The sequence below is a fragment of the Sus scrofa genome, chromosome 12 (assembly GCF_054392235.1).
Source record: "Sus scrofa isolate SSC_HxYL_T2T_F1_AM1 chromosome 12, Sscrofa_HxYL_maternal_Yorkshire_Landrace_v2.0, whole genome shotgun sequence".
NCBI lineage: Eukaryota > Metazoa > Chordata > Mammalia > Artiodactyla > Suidae > Sus > Sus scrofa.
This window is the reverse complement of record NC_139394.1, coordinates 48,677,167-48,698,072: the sequence shown is the minus strand read 5'-3', so window position 1 is coordinate 48,698,072 and position 20,906 is coordinate 48,677,167. Positions and strand designations below refer to the sequence as shown.

The 20,906-nt window shown below is 49.8% G+C and overlaps 1 protein-coding gene across 1 annotated transcript in view; it reads left to right on the top strand.

Annotated features, from left to right (window-relative positions):
• Positions 1 to 14,763: 14,763 nt before the first annotated feature.
• The window catches only part of LYRM9 (LYR motif containing 9), a 100,138-nt gene continuing 93,995 nt past the window's right edge, over positions 14,764 to 20,906 (top strand). Inside the window, exon 1 of the mRNA XM_084985285.1 lies at positions 14,764 to 15,028. The gene's annotated coding sequence lies outside the window, so the exon portion shown is untranslated. The remainder of the gene's footprint in view (positions 15,029 to 20,906) is intronic.

Here is a 20,906-nt window from a genome sequence, read left to right as displayed (position 1 = left end):
AAAGGAAGGCTTCTAGCTGGGCTCCTGGAGCGGGGGGGACGTTGCTGGCGCTCAGAGAAGCACGGGTCCCTTGAGAAGAGGCTTTGGGTCTGAGATCAGGGAGGGGATTCGGTCCCTACCAAGGCAGTTCGTAAACCTCCAGGATTCCAGAATTGGATTAGATTTTCCCAAAAGGCAATGGGGCAGAAAAATGGGGGGGGCGGGGGGAAACAGCAGAGCCTGGCATTAGGAATTTGTTAGGCTTAGGAAAGAGCATCTAATGTTTTGCTGGCGATGTTCTGGTCATCTTCCAGAAGAGCTGCTTTCGCTCCTTGAGGAAGGTGCTGAGCATCCGGGCGAGGGGGTCAGAGGTCAGTGGGCCCTGACGGTCGCCCCAGACACAGTGGCCTCGGCCTTCTCCTGGCATCCCCGTTCCACCTTAAAGAGATAGCTGTTCCTCAGCACTCCTCTGGTAGATCTGGGACAAGCCCTCTCCGCTGATTCCTCAAGACTAAATAAACATGACAGTGAATTTGGAATTAGTCTTTGAAAGAAACAGAATGAAATCTCTGGAGATACACATGATCCCTTTCCACGGAAAATAGAAGAAGGAGCGCTCCCTGTTCCACCTCCCTGTGAATGAGGCAGAGATGGATCTATTGAAATCCAATGTATAAATTATACATGGATGGGGACTGGCTCAGGCCTAAGGTGTTGGAGAGGGTGCTGATGGAAATGAAAATGAGGCTTGAAAGATCAATTCTGCTTGTGAATCGGCTCCAGTCCTGCTGATGCCCCTGGGCCTGCCTGGCAGAAATACCCTGACTTATCAAATTAGAAAACACCCCATCCCCAAACCTTTGGAACACGCACCTTCAAAGTAATTGCTCCTGTTTTGGATCATGTTTCTCTACATCATCAGGAATAATAAAAAGGCAGTAAAAATTTGAAGGCCCGTATTTTTGCTGCCCGAAGGCCGCTGTAAATCAAACCCACTTCTTCTAAATGACAGACAGGAAGTTTCCTGCCAAGAGAAGAGGGTGGGCCTACTTCTGGGGACCAGTGCCCTTGGCAATCCAGCCATTGCTGTGTCACCCTCAGCCTGTCATGTAACCTCTCTGGACTTACTGCTCTTCCATCCACCTATCGTCTCCTTAGCTCACCTGTGCATTCAGTTAACTTTATGAGCACCTACTATGTGCCAGACACTGGGCTACACATGTATCTGGCGCTCAATAAAAACAATCAACACAACAGTGAATATATCAAGTTCCCATCCGTCTTCAGGAAATTCCAGGAGTGCCTGTTGGGATGCAGCAAAATCAGCCGTGTCTCTGCCGCTGCTAGAACTCAGGTTTGATCCCTGGCCCAGTTCAGGGGGTTAAAGGATCTGGTGTTAGAGTTCCCATCATGACTGAGTGGAAACGAATCTGACTAGTATCCATGAGGACGTAGGTTCCATCCCGGCCTCGCTCAGTGTGTTAAGGATTCCACATTGCCATGAGCTGTGGTGTAGGCCGGCAGCTGCAGCTCCAATTCGATCCCTAGTCTGGGAACTTCCATACGCCACAGGTGCTGCCCTAAAAAGACCAAAAAAGAAAAAAGAAGAAATTTTGAGTCAGAGTATGAACAGGTAAATGGCAAAACCACCTGTTAGTGTTAAATGCAGGTGCTCTGATCAGAGGGTTTGGAGATAGGTAGGTTTTGCCTGACAAAGAGGATTATTTGCTACTCATGATCCTCGGACCAGAGCTTCACGGTGTGCCCTCAGAGAGTCTTTAAGATGACCTCTGCTGAGAACGTAGAGAGGAAACAAGCTTAGACTGCAGCAGGAGCTATTTGGGGGACGTAGCACAGAACTTGACCGTGCTCGTTGTAATTGAACAAGTGAGATGCTTTGGTTGATGTGGCTCCACAAGGTCATCAACCTGCTCTGTATTGCCAGGGCCTTGCACGGGACCCGGCTCAAAGTGCCATTTTTCCTTAACAAATGAATAAACAAATGACCTATTACCTGGCGTAATTTCAGGATAGACCAGGTCCTGCCCTGCTTGTACGAGCAACGTGGACACTTACCTGGCAGGTGAGCGAAGTCAGGCTTCTCTGCCTGTGATGTTGTCGTCTGCGCCCGTTTGAACTGATGGCTCCCGCCCTGTGTATTTGTTGGTTTGTTTTTCTTTTTAGAGCTGCACCTGGAAACCACCTATGGAAATTCCAGGGCCAGAGGTCAAATCAGAGCTGCAGCTGCAGGCCTGCTCCACAGCCACCACAACACTAGGTCCGAACCACATCTGCAACCGATGCCTCAGCTTACAGTCCTGCTGCATCCTTAACCCACGGAGCAAGGACAGGGATTGAATCTGTATCCTCATGGACACAAGGGCGGGTTCTTAACCCACTGAACCACAACAGGAATTCCTCATTCCCTTTTAAAAATGATGTGATTCAGGGTATAAAACACATACAGCAAAGGCATAAATCTTCACTGAACAGCTCAGTGGATTTTTCCATATGTCTACACCCATGTAACCACCAGCAGATCAAGATCTAGAACACGTCCTGCTCCCCGCAATGCTCTTTTGTGCCCCGCAGAGGAAATCACAACGCTGACAGCTCTGCAAATTCTTTCTGTAGACTCTATCTCCATAGTCCTACCCTGCATGGGAAGAAAAAAATGGAAAGATGAATTCACCTCCAATCTAGGAAAAAAATTAACAAGTGGAGGTTATCTTCCTGGAGTTAGAAGATCACTAAATGTCAGCTCAGGCAGGGGTTTGGCATCTGTAGGTCAAGAGCTCCTCACCTTTGCAGGAAGTAGAATTTCTTCTCAACATCAGTTTAGTCCACAGACCCCACGTGGGAAGAGTTGTTGCCTTTTTGGTGTCTTTTGATTAAGAAAATAATGATCGGAGTTCCCGTCGTGGCGCAGTGGTTAACGAATCTGACTAGGAACCATGAGGTTGCGGGTTCGGTCCCTGCCCTTGCTCAGTGGGTTAAGGATCCGGCGTTGCCGTGAGCTGTGGTGTAGGTTGCAGACGCGGCTCGGATCCCGCGTTGCTGCGGCTCTGGCGTAGGCCGGTGGCTACAGCTCCGATTCAACCCCTAGCCTGGGAACCTCCACATGCCGCAGGAGCAGCCCAAGAAATAGCAACAACAACAACAATAACAAAAAGACAAAAGACAAAAAATAAAAAAAGAAAAAAAAAAAAAAGAAAATAATGATCAATGGCTGCCAGGGGCTGGGAGATGGGGGAGCATGTGTGTGTTGGGGGGGTGTTAGTGTTTAAAGGCTGGAGTTTTAATTTGGGATGATGAAAAAGTCCTGGAGATGGTGTTCCTGTCACCGCTCGGTGGGTTAAGAATCTGACTGCGGCGGGTTGGGTATTTCCAGAGGTGAGGGTTCAATCCCCAGCCCGGAACAGTGGGTTAAAGGATCTGGTGTTGCCACACCTGTGATGCAGATCGCAGCTGTGCCTCAGCTTCAATCCCTGGCCCAGGGACTACATATGCTGAGGGTGTGGCCATTAAAAAAAAAACACAAAAAAATCCTGGAGATGGACGGTGGTGATGGTTGTATAGCAATGTGAATGTACTTGACGCTACTAAATTCTATGTTTATAAATGGTTAAGATGGTATATTTTATGATATGAATGTTATAACAATATATGTTTATATTTTACCACAATAAAAAATTACAAAGATAAAACATCCTAAAAAGGAAACTAATGACCCCAATTCCAATGAATTCAGTGATTGCTTTAAAATAAAATTTTATTTTATTAACACCCATCGATTCTATGTTAATTTGAAAAACAACAGTGCATGTGAGCATGAGAGCTTTTCTTTTCCCCGCCCATCGACGGGATAGGTACATACAAAGGTTCCTAAACCTTAGCAGTGCCTGTAAGACCCCTGCCTCCTCCCAGAGTCGAGACTCATAGACTGAGATTAACTATTCTAGCACCCTCAGTTGAAGACACTAGCTCAGAGAGGGCAGTGACTCGTCAAGGGTCACACAGCCCGTTGAGAGCAGAGTCAGGATAGATAAGACCTCTGGGCTCAGGTCCCTCTGCACCAGCTGCAGACCACATGTGCACTTCTGAGCCTCCGCCTTCTGTTTCCTGCAAATACTTAACAGGAGGTGATGACCAGCTTGGCGACACTCCTCACTCACCCGTCCCACCAAGGGAGGAAGTAGGATGCGCAGCCAAGAGATGGAGCCTCCTGATTCCTTTGTAATTTGACCCTGAAGCTCAGTGGAGGAGTGGGGGCTGGTCCAGGCTCACGCCTCTCATCAAGGCTCCTGTGAACAAGGACAGATGCACCTGGAGGGACAATGTTCAAAGCCGGAGGCTGGGCGTCCAGTTTCAGAACAGAGGTGCTGTCAGAGGGGAGAGTGGGTGCCTTGGCTATTTCGGCGTGAGCTGACACTAAGGAATTCTTCTCCCGCACAAGCTGTGCAGAGCATTTTGTACTGTGGGCTGTCCTGCCTCCGCCTTTCCCTTTCCCAGGCTTGGTGGAGGCTGCTGCTCCCCAGCCCCCTCCCTGACACTGCTAACGACATCCAATTAATTCAGCATCATTTGGTTCATTACAAGCCCTTAGATTGGTGACAGTGTTTTCTCGGGAGTGCAGGCTTCCTGGACTTTCAAAGGGACCACAAGGCTCTGAGGCTAGGAGGGGCGGGAGGGCAGAGCCCTGCTTTATCTGCCTCGTCTGGTACCAAGGAGCTGGTGGGTGCCCGAGACAGGCTGGGCTGTGTTCACACCAGCAAAACACGCCCGTCCTGGTGCCCCCACAGCCCTGGTTAAAAATATGATTGGAAATGGGGACACGGCAAGACACCCCAGCAGGAACATCAGGCCACCCTCGGGGCTTGCCAATAGGCGCCATCCTTGTGGGGTTAGAGATGACAGTTCTGTGCTGAGTGGGCCCGACTTGATGACTGTGGGGGTTCCTGCTGGGGGTGGGGTGCTGTGGGAAAAGAGGTCCGGCTGTGGCCGAACCCCTGCAAAGCGAAGCAGACAGCCAGGCAGGTCTGCTTTAGGGGCCTGATCTTCAGTGGGGAGGAGAGGTTTCAGAGAGCCAGGACCTGCCCAAGCAGGGTGGGGCTGTGGAAAGCGGGCTGGGGCTCGGCAGCAGACTGGGGCGAAGGACCGGGCAGGGTTTCTGGGTCGGGCAGGTCGGGACCAGACTCACAGCCATACCTTCCTCCCCGTGGGGGGACTGTGGCCTCCTCGATCTTTATTGTCGTTGATTAAAAGCAAGATAATGATACCCCGTGACTTGGCTCGGGAGAACGAAATGGGGGGGGTGGGAGGCCTTTGATGCGATGGTTAAGGGAGGTGGCACAGCAGCCAGACCACCCGGGTTGCAGTCCTGATGGCACCTCTGTGTGACTTTGGGCGAGTCACTTCCCCTCTCTAAGCCTTGGCTTCCTCATCCGGGACTCGGGGTAATGATAACAGCTGCTCAGAGGAGGGTCGTGAGGATGCAATGAGCACTTCGAAGAGTCGCGGGGCGCAGGACCTGTGGGCTGGTGTTATGACTTTTACTGAGGATGTGTGGAGAGGAGCCAGCACCCCGCCCGACAAGAACATGGTGAAGCCTCTGAACCTGTTTCTCCCCTTCCTCTCCCTGATGACTTCCGGTTCTCACTTCTGAATCGATCTCTGAGCTGTCTCAGAGGGCGTCGGTAAGGCTCCTCCAGAGAACTCATCCTCAGCACTCTGCCCTGCCCCCACCCCCAGGAGGAAGCGATCCCCCCCCCCCGCAGCATCTCCCCCCCCCCGCCCCGCCCCCAGCAAGGATGCAGACTTCCATCCTGGCCCTTGAACGCGTGAGTGTTGCTGGTTATTCTCCTCTCGGGTGCAAGGACGGTAAGGATTGTGGCTTTCAGGTCTCCCCCCACCTCACCTAGTGCCCCCACCTCACCTGTCCTCCCACCTCCTAGGGTGTGGGAGGCCCGCAGGGAGGGCCTTGGGGTGAGCAGGTGTGGGCTCAGGGGCCCCATTGGCTGGATCAGCGGGGAGACACAGGTCTGAACCAAGAAGAAGCTGCCTGTGTTGGAGGCAAGTAGCTGCCCTAGTGGGGGAGGAGCAGGGCTCGTGTCCGCTGCCGAGGCTGCCTCTTTCCTAGACGCTGGATTCTCCTGAAACCCTCGGGACACGGCAGAGGGAAGGATTGGGCTGGAACCAAAGGGGACATTAGGCCACTAGCCTCCTGTCGCTGCTCACCCCCCAAGCCTCCACCTGATCCCCCCAACCCTCAGTTAATCACCAAGTCTGGAACATTACAGTCTCCCTGGGAGCTGTTACAAATCCGGAATGCCCAGGCCTCACCCCAGACCAATTAAATCAGAAATCCCTGGGGGTGGGACCCAGGCGTGTGTATTTTCTCAAGTCCTCAGGTGATTCTAGTGTGCAGCCGAGGTTAAAAATATCAGATCATCTAGGGAAAGACACGGTTTCAGAGGCTCAGGATCGGCAGGATTGAATGATGTGTCTTAAAGCGGCATCAATTCAGGTTCCAGCGTTGTTGTCTTAGGGGAAGATAGAGAGAATTACTGATAGTCACTGGGCATCCAGTTTGCACAAAGCCCCTGGCTGGATCTGAGGGGAATAGCCAGTAACTCACAGCAAAGATCATAAAAACAACATTTATCAAGTGCCTATTGTGGGCCAGGCACTTAATAACATTTACACTAATCGTCACAAAAATTCAGAAATTCTGTCCCCATTTTAGACGTGAAGGATGTATGGATGCTGTCAACACCCTGTTCAGTGTCACCTTCACACAACCAAGGCTGCTTATTATAAATATCTGTGATTTTTTTTTCTTCAGGCTCAAGAGACATGACCATTTTTTTCTTTCTGGCCAAGGGAGCATGCAAGAAGTACTCATAGAAAAAGCTGGAAACATCTTCAGCCAAAGATGGATGGAGACTTGGTGGATAAACATCCCAGTTTTTTTTCACCTCCTGGCTGGGAGAACTCTGGGTATTCTATACAAGCGATTCAAACCTTGCTGTGTATTAGATCATCTGGGGGATATAAAATTTTTTTTGATGCCCAAGCCACACCCCAGACCAATTAAATCTGCATTTCTGTCGAGGGAGAAGACTCAGGCATATGTGTTTTTTAAAGCTCCCGGGTGATTGCAGTGTTCAATCTCTGTGCTCTGTGCTCTGAGTTGCTGAGCAGGACTGAACTCCAGTACCTGGGGCTGTAATTTGCTTAATAATGCACCCTAGTTGGGGTGCCTTCCTTTCCCGCTCACTTCCCCATTTGTCCTGGAACGCCCTAACATGGCCTCACCCATGGCATTCGGAAGTTGCTGGGCCAGGCATTGAACCTGCACCACAGCAGTGACCCAAGCCACAGCAGTGACACTGCTGGATCCTTAACCCACTGAGCCACCAGGGAACTCTCCGATATACTTTGTCTTCTCTTTTTAAATACACTTTTTATACTGCATCCTGGTTTTAGGATCAGCCTCCACGGGACTCAAAGGAAGCTGAGATCTGGAAAGGTTAAATGTCTTGCCAAAAGCCTCATAGCCAGGACATGGCAGAGGCAACAGTTAAATTCCTGCTCTCCACAGACTTTGTGGTATGATGGAAGAGACAGGTATTCAGAAAACTACAATAGAAGACAAAAGGACATGAAAGATCAAATAGATCTTCAAACAAAGGCCAGAGGAGCATTAAAGAAAAAACCCAGCCCAGCAATTAAATGTGATTAGGGGTTAAGAAATGCTACACAGAGTTGACTCATTTTTTTGCTAGGCAAATGAGAGCGATTTCCCTAAGTGGAAAGTGGGGCAAGGTCGCTGCCCATGTTGGACCGAAAGGAGCAGAGGACCAGAGACAGAGCCCAGGGCAGATCTGGAGGATGAGTGGTCGGGGGGTGGGGGTGGGGGGATGCGATCTGAGCTAGGGCTGGAGGAGGTGGCCAGGCCATCCCTGAAGATCTGGGCTCCCAGTCCTCCCACACTGGATCTCTTTCTAAGGCACGGTTGGGCAGGAGGAGTCTTCTCTCTGTAATCTTTTACTAGTCTGCAAAGGCAAGGGCCACACCCAAGTCCTATTCAGGGATGTGCATGGGAGGGGGAGAAAGAGGTCCAGTGATGTCCGGTCTTGATGGTGATCCTTAGGGAGCACAGCCATCCCACAGGCACAGGGAGCCAGGGCTTAGGGCTCCCTCTGACCCCACCCTCCTCTCTCCTCTCACCACTCACCTCTCTGCTGCTAACAGCAGGGAACTTCGCAGGGTCCAAAAGGCCAAGTTTGCTCCTGCCACAGGACCTTTGCCTCTGCTGGTCCCTCTGCCTGGAGAGGTTTTTCTGCAGATCTCAGAAGGGTCCCTTTAACCCCAACCCCACTCAGAATTCAGCTCCAACGTTACTTCCTTGGAGAGGCCCTTCCCATCACCTCCTTTTATTTTCTTTACTGCACACAGCACATGTGAGATTCATCTTAGGTCTATTTCTGTTTCCTCCCTTATGGATCAGTCTCCCCTTTGAGGCTGCATCTGAGTAGGTAGGGCTATCTCTGTCATGTGTGTGTCTGTCCCCTCAGCTCCTAGAACAGTGAAAGATTGAGCCGGGCAGGCCCAGAGGGCCATGCAGTGGGGCTTGATGACAGAGGTGGTCTGGGTGAATTCGGGGGAAGGGGGGGCAAGCGTGAACAGTCTTTGCTCTTCTACACACGCTTGTGATGACGCGCTATGCTCAGGCAGCCAGACTGGTCTGAAGCCGCAGTTCCTAACGGTGACCAATCAATACGGATAGAGGAGCTAAATCAGGTTAAGACCCAGCTCTCCCGGGTTGGTGTCATGCCATAAATGGCTTCCCAGCAACTCAAGGTCATGGCACACCTCCCCCCCCACCCCACCCCCCGCCCCCGCCCACATCTCATCCCCCACTGCCGACAGGGGCCCCTCCCCCCTGCCCGGGAAGCCCACCCAGCCCACAGGCTGTGACTCTTTCTGCTCTGCCTCCTCCTCATCCCACACAGTAGAACGCCCTTGCCTTCAGCATTTTTCTTTCTGCGCCCAAGGTCTGAGGTGGTCACGCACACGCTGACATTTAAAGACCCAGCCGAGAAATCAATCAGTGCGGTCTGTCCTTCAGCGCCCCAGGAACCTGTGTGGCTGAGCCAGGTCTCATCTGGCTCCCACCCCATTGATTTGTAACGGTGTCTGTGGGCTGCTGAAATTACATGTGGAACCTGCTTTGAGAAAAGTGGGAGGCCGTGGTCAGGCACCTCGGAAGCCAGTCTCCCTGGACTTGAATTGCTGCCTCTGTCATTTGCAGGCTGTGTGACCTGGGCCACTTGCTCAGCCTGTCTGATTCTCAGCGAGGGGAGTCACGGGAATACCTACACTGTAGAACTGCGGTAGTGACAGAATGAGCTCATAAACAGAAACCATGGAGAATGGCTCCTGCTATGTAGGGCTATATACAGGTTATTATTATTTTTTTCTTTTTATGGCTGCACCTGTGGCACATGGAAGCTCCCAGGCTAGGGGTCGAATTGGAGCTGCATCTGCCACAGCCACAGCCACAGCAGATCTAAGCCACATCTGTGACCTAAGCTGCAGCTTGCAGCAAAGCCAGATTCTTAGCCCACTGAGCAAGGCCAGGGATCGAGCCTGCATCCTCTGGGACATTATGTCAGGTTCTTAACCTGCTGAGCCACAAGGGGAACTCCTGAAAGTTATTATTATTGTCTTTGGACTGGGGGTAGAAACAGTACCCACCTCCCAAGATTGTTATGAGAATGAAAAAAAAAATTCATGTAGAATTCATTCAGCATGTTTTAAAGACTCAATAGATATTAGTTCTGCCCCCACAATTTAAGGAGACACAGTCTGGTGAAGATGAGCCAAGGATAAGGCCCCTCTGATGCAGTGATAGTCATTCGAAGCAAAGGGGGTTTGGTTTATGACTTCACATACTCCCCAACTTTTTAGGAAGATGGCTCTCAGGCAGAGCCAGGTAAACTGGCCATGAGGCCTACTGGGGTAGGGGCAGTGGGAAGCTGCTTTGTCCCAAGGAGTTTGTCCAGGCTGCAGTGCGATGGGAGGCCATCTGGGCTGGGGTGGGGGGGGTTGTCACGGGTCCCCATGTGACTCCGGAGCCTGCTTAGTGAGCCGTGGGAGGTGGAAATCCACCCCCAAGGAGCTCTGGGCTCCCGGTTTCAGATACAATGTCCTTTTTATATCTACCCTGTGTCTGGGCCAGGACCTGATCATATGCCTATTTGGATTGAGGGCAAAGGGGAGAGAGGGCAGGAGGAAGAGGATTAACAATTACCCAGTCCCATAAACTTGACCGGAGACAGCCCTTGGGATGGAATGTGACAAAAGGAAAGCGCCTGGAGAACTGCTGTATCTGCAGGAGGGAGCCGGGAAGCAGCCGTAACTGGGCTGTGGGCTGTGAGTTTTACTTACATTCACCGCGCATGAAAACCCCGGGATGATGGAGCAGAAGTGATGGCTCTGAGGTCTGAGGTCACATGGCTAAAGAATGGAGGAGCTGGGATTGAACCTGGGTTTGTGGATGCCAGAGCCTCTTTTACCCACTGATTTGCACAGGTCAGGACCTTCATGGAGCAGAGACAAAACAGCAATCCGCCAGAGTGCACCCCACATTCTGTGAAGAGAGGGTTCACTGCGCTGGGGAGAAGCCAACATTCAAGTCATTAGAGAGCAAAACTCAGTTCTGGGTCAAGGTTAATGTGGTCATAGCTTTGTGGCCAGTGCCTCCAGATCGCCATCCCCTTAACTTGGGTTCTATGCTCTTCTTCAGGTGATAATTCATGGATCTTGCTAACAGGGAAAGGTGGTCTGAAGGCAGACATACTTGTTCCTCCTCCTGGCAAGACCTGCGGGCTTTGGATGGGGTGGCAGTGTCGGCTAGAGGAAAGCGTAAGGATTATAGAGTCAGGGAGTTCCTGTTGTGGCTCAGTGGGTTAAGAACCTGACTAGTGGGGAGTTCCCGTCGTGGCGCAGTGGTTAACGAATCCGACTAGGAACCATGAGGTTGCAGGTTCGGTCCCTGCCCTTGCTCAGTGGGTTAACGATCCGGCGTTGCCGTGAGCTGTGGTGTAGGTTGCAGACGTGGCTCGGATCCCGAGTTGCTGTGGCTCTGGCGTAGGCCGGTGGCTACAGCTCCGATTCAACCCCTGGCCTGGGAACCTCCATATGCCGCGGGAGCGGCCCAAGAAATAGCAACAACAGCAACAACAACAACAACAGACAAAAAAAGACAAAATAACCTGACTAGTATCCATGAGGATGTGTGTTCGATCCCTCCCTTGCTCAGTGGGTTAAGGATCTTGGGTTGCTGCCAGCTCTGGTGAAGGATGCAGATGTGGCTCAGATCCCGAGTTGCTGTGGCTGTGGCATAGGCCAGCAGCTGGAGCTCTGATTTGACCCCTAGCCTGGGAACTAACATCTGCCACAGATGTGGCCCTAAAAAGAAAAATTAGGGGGAAAAAAATTACGGAATCAGATTGGCTCCCCATTCACTAGTCTGTGAGTTCCTTGACCTCTCTAAGCTTCCGTTTCCTTCCTTATCTGTAAAACAGGGTTTAATGAGATCTACCCTGAGGAGATATTGTAAGACATGCCTAACCCAGCAGCCAGCACACAGGAAGGGCTCGATGAACGGCAGGTATTTTTGAAAGATGCTAACCTTCTGATTTGGCCATCAGCCTTTTGCGAGGTGGTCTCTCAGCCATTGAGGAGCAACTGAGTCAAGGTGAGAATTGCTTTGGTTTCTAGAGATCAAGACTAAGACCCTGACTCTTTGGAATGCCCCAGGAGAAGCCAACAGGCAGGGCCAACCTTGGCCTTGAGGAAGTTTGGGCCTAGTAGGCCACCATGGTCAGGGTCCCTGGAGGAGTGGGATGTGGCCTGAGGAAGTTGGTCTGATCATACAGGAGTATTTTGGAAGAACTGAAGGCTAAGGTGTTTATGAGCCCCCAGGTCTGAGAAGATCCCAGGAGGCCAACCAAGCCCAGGGTAGGAGGCCTGTGCTCAGTAACACAGGGAAGCCCCAGGCTGGGCCAGCCCCACCCCACCCAGCCACCACCTGTATGTTCACAGCTCCTGGGCAGCTTGGTACATACAGATTCCTGGGTCTGCTCTTGAAAATTCTAATTGAGTGGATGTGGGTTGAGGCCCATGAAATCGTATTTATAAAATATTCCCCACTGCAGAACAGTGTGTATAGTGTGCTACTATTTTATATACATTTGCATAGGTTTAAATATCTCTGCAAGAATATACAAAACCCTCTAGTAATTGCCTGTGGGAAGAACTGAAGGTCAGACGTGGGAGGGAGACCTCTCTTTCGTTTATAGACATCTGTGGGATGGGAATTTTCTTTATCCTGTGCATGTATTAAAATACTTATATTAATTAATTAATGCAATTAAAAATAATTTATTGAGATGAAACACACTGTTTTAAAGTGAACAATTCAGTGACATTTAGTACATTCACAATGTTATACAATCAGCAACTCTATCCAAAAAATTTCCATTATGCCAAAGTAAAACCTTCACCCATTAAGCAGTTTCTCCCCACTATCTCCTTTCCCCAACCCCAGGTACCACCAGTCTCAGTCTGTCTCTATAGATTTGCCTATTCTGGATAGTTCATTTCATTTTATATGATTTCACATAAATGGCATGATACACTGTATCATCTTTTCTGCCTGGCTTCTTTTATTAGTATGTTTTTGAAGTTCCTCCATGTTGTAGCATGTGTCAGTATGGCTTTCCTTTTTACGGCTGAATAATATTCCACAGTGTGGATATACCACCATTTGTTTATCCATTCATCAGGTGATGGACATTTGAGAGGTTTCCACCTTTTGGCTATTGTGAATAGTACTGCTATGAACATGCATGTACATGTACTCCTTTGAGTTAACTGTTTTCAATTCCTTTGAGCATGTACCTAGGAGTGGAATTGCTGAGTCCTAGTGTATTTCTTTGTTTAAATTCTTAGGAAACAAACTGTTCCATAGGAACTGAAACATGTTACATTATAAAGGTTTCAAAGGTATCTTGGGTACAAAAGAAAAACAAAGTAAGCTCTGAAGCTTTTGTTTTCTAAATTGGGAAATTTAAATCATCTGCCTAAAATCTCAGGGGGCTCATGGCACAACCTGACTGGATGTTGTGCCTAGTAGATGGTGGGGTCTGGCGCCCCACCTTTCTTCTGCCTGCTGCTCACTTGCCCTGAATGCCCTTGTAACTTATTGCTACTTGCTCTGAATGGAAGCTTTCAGTTGCTCCATTCTTCCTTTTTTCTCTGAAGGGCAGTCAAGGGGGTAGGAATTACAACCTTTGCTGTTGTTATCGTGTTGTCTGACTTGCTGGCAGGTTCCTGGCTGCACGTCTCGGGGAATTAGTCCCCTAAGTGCGGATGGTAAGTGAAGTAAATGTGGCACATAAATAAGGATGCAGGCGCATCCCGCTAACACTCTTCGTCCCTGGGGGCCACACTCAGTATGCGAAAGCTCCAGGGCCATTCATCCTCGGTTCATCCTCGGCGAAACAACCAGGCTTTTTCTCTATTTCCTTCCTCCCTCCCTCTTTCTCCCTCCCTCCCTCTTTTGCTCTTTCTTTCCTTCTTTCTTTCACTTATGAAATGGAGCACCTCATCTGTGCCAGGCACTTTGGAGATATCTTTCGTAAGATTCATAATAGGAAGATATTGTCCTCAGTTCCAAATGAGGAAATGGGGATTCAGAGAAATTAAGAAAAATTTCCAGGCGTTCCGCTGTGGTGCTGTGGATTAACAATCCCACTGCAGGAGTTCCCGTTGTGACTCAGCAGCAGTGAACCCGACTAGTATCCATGAGGATGCGGGTTTGATCCCTGGCCTTGCTCAGTGGGTTAAGGAACTGGCGTTGCTGTGAGCTGTGGTGTAGGTTGCAGACTTGGCTTGAATCCTGCATTGGTGGTTGTGACACAGGCTGGCGGCTGCAGCTTCGATTCAACCCCTAGCCTGGGAACTTCCAAATGCCACAAGTGCAGCCCTTAAAAAAAAAAAAAAAAAAAAAAAGAATGCAGCTGCAGTGGCTCTGGTCACTGTGGAAGAATGGATTTGATCCCCAGCCTGGCACAGCGGGTTAATGGATCTGGTGTTGTCACAGCTTCGGATTCAATCCCTAGACTGGAAACTTCCATATGCCGAAGGTGCGGCCATTTAAAAAAGAAGAAAAAGAGAAAAGAAAAGAAAAATTTCCAAAAATTGCACAGCTGGTACCCGGGGGAACTAGGACTTAAAGTTGGGCTCCCTAGTGACCTGGATTATTTAGAATTCCTTTTCTCATCCTCCTCTTTCTTCCCTTCTTTCCTTGCTGTTTCCTTTCCTTCTACACTTATTTCTAGCATACTCTGTGTGCGGGGAACCCAAGCTAGACATTAAGGATTTCACAGCAAATAGCTTGAACAAGTGCAAACTCTTTTCTGTTGCTCTTTTATTGAGTCCTATGACCCCTGGCCATTGTCTCAGACCTGTTCCTGTATTCTTAAATGTTCTCTTTCACACAATGAAAAAATGTAGCAAAGAGCTGTGATGTTGAAAAGGAATTAAGTTCCTGGCCTGGGTTCACTCCTTCCATATGGCCCCCAAAGCTTCAGAGGTGCAATTAACAGGCTCCTGCTTCAGGGATGCAATTAACAGATCTGATCACCCCACCACCACCCCTGGCCCCACCCTCCTGCCCTGCTCCAAAACCCCTGTGGTCCAGGGCCCTCAGACATTTCTGGGAAGGGAGACATGGTAAAGACCCAGGTGGGGCTCTCCATGGGAGCTGAACCACGTGGAAAGTTCGGGGAGAGCATTTTGAGAAGCGCTTTTCTGTGCATCGCCTGCTCCTCATGGATGGAGTGGCATCACCTGGGCTTCGGGCCACGGAGGCATTTCTCCGCAAGAGAAGCAGGGCGAGGGCTTTGAGGCCGAAAGTCCACCTCTTCTTAGGTGTCCAGTGCTTTCGGTACAACACTCATCCCCCCTGATTCAGGTGAGTTTGTGCTTATGTTATACAAATAAATATATGCTGAGAGGTAGCAGTGTTTATTTTAGTGGAAGCATGTATTTTAATAGCTTTGTAAATCACACCAGGATTGCATTTATAGCATCATTAAGGATCTGAAGGGGTCATTTAAATGTTTAAGTTGGATTTTGCTGCTGTAATTCATGGGAGGTGGTATTTGCTATCAAAGGTCTATTGTGATTCTGAGCAGGGCAGAAAGGGGGTGAGCTTGATGCTGCCTTCCTGCTTCCCCCACCCCCACCCCGTATCCCAAGTATCTCCTTGTCACAAGTGTCCCTGTGTTCCTACGCCTCTCTTCTGTGGACTAAAGAGGTTAGGATTCAGAATCTAGAGACCCAGAGTCTAGGTCCTCGGCTGTCTCGTTGTGGGATCTTGAGCAAATCACTCAAATTTCCTGGGCCCTTTGCCTCAGCTGTTAAACAAAGAGGCGGAGGAGGGAGAGTGATTATAACACCACCTCAGGAGTTCCTGCTGTGGCTTAGGGGGTTAAGAACCTGACACAGGGTCCATGAGGATGCGGTGCCATCCCTGGCCTCACTCAGTGGGTTAAGGATCTGGCATTGCCGTGAGCTGTGGTGTAGGTCGAAGATGTGGCTGGAATCCAGTGTGCCTGTGCCTGTGGCACAGGCCTCAGCTTCAGGTCCAATTTGACCCCTAGCGGGGGAACTTCCAAATGCTGTAGGTGTGGCCCCCCCCAAATAAATAAATAAATAAACTAACCCCACCTCAACTACAAAACAGCATAACATCTCAAGGGTGTGGCTACACCCAAATGAGATGAAGGCGTGCTTAGTGAACTGTACGGCGGCGTCTACAACTCTGCATCTTCACTCTGCAGCTGTGCAGGGCTGAGATGAACCAGGAGCCTCTGAAGGAAGGTGTGTTTGTTCCCTGTGGCCTTGATCACCACAAACAGGGCGGGAGGGCTGGAGGCCAGAGGTGCACAATCAAGCTCTAGGCAGAGGTGGTACCTTCTGGATGTTCTGAGGGAGAATGAGCGCCTCTCTCCCAGCTTCTGTGGCCCGACCAGCCTCGGGCTCCGGGGTGCACGTCCTGGATCCCTGGCTCTGTCTTCCCAGGGCTTTCCCTCCGTGTCTCTTGGTCTCACGTCTCCCTCTCTCTTTCCTCTTAATAGGACACCAGTCTTTGGATTTAGGGTCCACCCTAAATCCAGGATGATGTTATCTTGGGATCTTTACCTTAATCAGATGTGCAAAGATTCTCTTTCCAAATAAGGTCATGGTCACAGGGGCCAGGAGTTAGGATTTGGACATATCTTTTTGAAGGACACAATTAAATCTGCTCCAAGACAGAAAGCTTATATTCCTTTCTTTCTTTTTTTCTTTTTGGTCTTTTTAGGGCCACAGGTGTGGCATATGGACGTTCCCAGGCTAGGGGTCGAATCAGAGCTGCAGCTGCCAGCCTACACCACAGCCACAGCAACTCGGAATCCAAGCCACATCTGTGACCTACACCACAGCTCAGAGCAACACTGGATCCCCAACCGAGTGATCGAGGCCAGGGATCAAATCTGCATCCTCGTGGATCCTAGTCGGGTTTATTTCCACTGAGCACAATGGGAACTCGCTACATTCTTTTCAAGGGAGGAGGCTAAAACTAGTGGCAAGGGTTGAGGATCTAGAATGGATTGGCAAGGGTGGGAGGTAAGGGGTGAGGAGCCTGGAGGTGGGGGCAGGGCGTGGTTTTTATGCCGGCTTAGCTGTGACCAGTGTTCGCAGGACTGGCACCGCCAAAAAGACAGTTGCATCAGACTCTGCGTGGCTCGCATCAGAATTTGATACCTGCTGGTATTAGTTGCTCTCCCAGAAGCATTGATGGGAGCATGACCTTTGGAATAAGTCTGTCTGGGTGCAACCCCAAGCTGTATGACTTTGGGCAAATTACTTAATGGCCAAGTTGGGCTAAGTTCCCTCAAAGCAGAGGCTGGGACAGGATTCCAGTGCCCCTGAATGATTGAGGGAGTTTTCTAGGGAGAAAAGATGGGAGGGAAGCCAGTGAGGGACATCAGAAAGATCTAAGCAAGGATGTGACCCCAGCTAGAGTCTAGTTTGCACCTGCTCCCACAGGAACTCTGGGGGATGAATGGCACCATAGGGCTGGTCCCACCCTGCAACAGTTGGCCGAGGGCTTTGCTGGATGAGACCACACACTGACTTTATGAAGGAAAGACTTCCAGGGCCCAGTGAATAACATCATACCACCGCGTGCACCGCAGCAAGACTCCGCTGCCCCAGGAAATCCCACCTCTCTTGGACTGGAGGTGGGGATTGGGGGGTGGGGTGGAAATCATCCACATTTTTTGTGGCTGCAACCTTGGCATGCTGAAGTCCCTGGGCCAGGGATCGAACCCCCACGATAGCAGCGACCCAAACCACAGCAGTGACAATGCCAGATCCTGAATACACTGGGGTACCAGGGAACTCCAGAATCCACCTTTAGAAGCTCTCAGCAGGTGAATGTCATGTGCAGCCAGGTTTGGGAAACCCTGGTGTAGGTAATTGTTTTACCCTTTCTAAACATGTACACACACACACACACACACACACACACACACACACACACACACACACGGCTCCTGATTCTGTTTTGCTTGATCTTCCAGCTTCCTGGCTTCACACACACGTCTTTCCCAGTTCCCATCAGGCTACATTTCTGGTTTGTTGGACCTTGTGGTTTTCAAGCTTTGCCTACTTTCTAGTCACCAGCTCCAAAGAATCTCCAACTCCTGGCTGGGGGCTGGGGTGGATTCAGGCTTAATCAGCCTTCCTGTCCTTTCTCTCTGCATGCTCACAACTTCCGTTCTTTGCTTGGATCTGTTGGCTGGCCAAGTCTTCACTACCCGACCAAAAAGAGAGTGGGAACAATTATTCAGATAATTCAGTCATTCAAGCAAAAATAATGTTTTTTTTTTGTCCCCCTCTCGAATAATATTTTACTTCTCAACTTTGCTTTGTCTCTGGAGCCCTGGCTTCTTCATTCTGTGACTCGAGTTAAAATTTGGTCCCCGTGATAAATATTTCTGATCTAAATGTTTCCTCCACTCATGTTCCACAGGGTTTAGTTTCAGGGACGAGGATTTGTAGGTAAATGAGAATGAACTTCCATCCTGGGCAATATTAGAATCAAGATAAAGCTGTCATGGCAGACCGACTCTCTTCATTTCACTTTCTGGAAGGGCCCCATTCCATTTCATTCTTTCCCAACCCCCGACACACTCAGCAGCAAGGAGCAAATTACCATTTATTAAACTCTAATTATCTTTCCCTATTTTCAATACCATTCTCTGTGTATGTGAGCAGCACACAAGCCTGTACTCTACTGCCACTAAATTAGCAATAAGTCTTGTTAGCATAGCAGCCAGATTTACAGACAGGTTTGAGTGATGCTGTTAGGGACATGTGCACAGGTGGACGCCCTTAATAGAAGGTTAGGGACATGTCCTCATGGAGCAATCCAGGCCCACAACAGATGTAAGGGATTTGAGGAGACTTAAAGACTTAGGCTGTTTTGAGACAGCCTCAAGCCTTCCGTGGGAACCTATCAAAGCACAAGCAGAGACATCTCACTTTGGGAGAAAAGCCCACGCTTCTTTATTGGAGTGTCACAGAGACCGGAAGGCTAACCGGAAGTGACAGTGTCCTATTTTATTGCTCAAAGAACTGCGGTTCAGAAAGTGCATTATTGCAGTTCCTGTCGTGGCTCAGTGGTTAACAAATCTGACTAGGAACCATGAGATTGCGGGTGTGATTCCTGCCCTTGCTCAGTGGGTTAAGGATCCGGCGTTGCCGTGAGCTGTGGTGTAGGTCGCAGATGCGGCTTGGATCCCACGTTGCTGTGGGTCTGGTGTAGGCAGGTGGCTACAGCTCTGATTAGACCCCTAGCCTGGGAACCTCCATATGCCATGGGAGCGGCCCAAGAAATGGCAAAAAGACCCCCCCCCAAAAAAAAAATGAAAAAAGAAAAAAGAAAGTGCATTACCGATCTGTTTAAGCTGGCCGGGTTTGTCCTGCTCCTCCAGACCTGGGATGTCCAGTCTGGGGCATCTGCCTGCTCAGGTGCAACACAAGATTCTTCTGTAATTGCCTCCTAGGCCAGGCAACCCTGCAGTGGTGTCAGGGCTGTAGTATATGACAAGCCAATCCTGTATCTTATCAGTAGGAGAAGATTAGCGGTGCATCTAGTTAGCTGGGGTCCATTGAGAAAACGGGTCCGATGGATCTGGCTCAACAAACCCAGGTCTGTATAAAGTCCACGGTTTTAATAATACTGAGCATCTCTGCATAGAAAGCCAAAGCACAGTCTCTCTTATTTCCTGTTTCCCTCTGCAAAACTTTGCCTGACTTCTGAAAAGCCAGCAGATTCCCAGTCACCACCTTTCAACCAAATGCTGCCCAAAGAGTCACAATGTGACCTGCCCATGCCCCAGGATCCCACTTCTCCCCGATAAATTCCACGACACTCACTAGGAAACATGCAGCTTCTTCAGGTCCTTCCCACCTGAAGAAGCTGCATGTTTCGCTGGCTGCCCATCCACCCTTTCCACCCGCAGGTAAGTTGAGTAGCCTCTGGGGTGGTACCCTGCTGAAACCCAGGTCTTACCTGGTCTCCCACCTCTTTTTATCTTAACTCATTAGACTTCGAATCTGGGGGCTAGAAGTAACAAGCTACAACAGGGCTCAGCATTTTCATTTTGCTGTCAGGTCCGTGGCACAGAGGCCGGGGTGGGAGGGGGGCTTAGAATAATCCATCCTCCCCTCCAGCCCTGCGCAGACACCTGGCGTCCCTTCACCTATTGTTCAGCCGGGGCTGGCAGCTCCCTGCAGTGTAATCACCCTCGGCTCATTAACAAGCTGTGCTCATTTGCATATCTAAATATCCCTGTACAGAGAAAACAGAGACATGACATCTTCCTCCAATGTGTCTACAGAAGGGCAGGGAGGAGGCAGACTGGAAAGCCAGATCATACACCCCACCCCCTGTCCTTCATTCACCTGTTGGTCAGTAGTGTTTTGTTGTTTTTGTTTTTGTTTTTAACCAGCTCATTCTTTCTTTGCAGATAGAGCAGTGAAAAACTTTATCTTGTATTTAATTCCTCCTTCCTTTTCATTTGGAAAAGCTAAGATCCTTTCTGATTTTCAAGCCTCTTATGTTTTCACTTCTTCCTCTCTGGCTCCACTTCTGGGAGGAAGGATACCCCATCCCTGTTTTTAACAAAACACCATAGCCCTCTCCGTCCATTGGCTTTCTGCAAATGTATAAACACACCCATCCTCATTCTGCATGCTCAGAAACAGGAACTGTCTATCTATAGATCTGCTTGATTACAGTTCATTTTTATACAGCTTGAGAAGCGTGAAAAGTCACAGGCTGGGGATAAACCAGCCCTAACACGTCATACAGACGGTCGTGACACATGTAGATCATTTATTCCAGAAGTGCCTTGATGGGCCCCCAGGATCCATTCTACGGATTTCTTGTCAGTTTGTAGGAAAGGATGTTGCTCTTATGATGCCTTCTAGGGCAGTGCCATCTTAATCACGGTGGTGACAGTGGGGGCACTCCTCTCTGCCCAGCTGCCACCTTCCTGGGAAAACAGCTCCATAACAATGAACCCCAGGGCAGAAGGACCAGCCCCCAGTGACGGAGTGGCTGGGGAGGAAAGTCTAGACCTTAGTGGGTGGGACTTGCTCCCAGCTTTCCCACTCGCTCTATTCAGTCTGCGAGCATTTATTGGCCCCTCTGCTGAGTGCACAATCCCCCCACTAGTTCTGAACACATTTATTTAACAAGTGCTTGTAAATGCTTGCTAAGTGCTGGTCTTTGT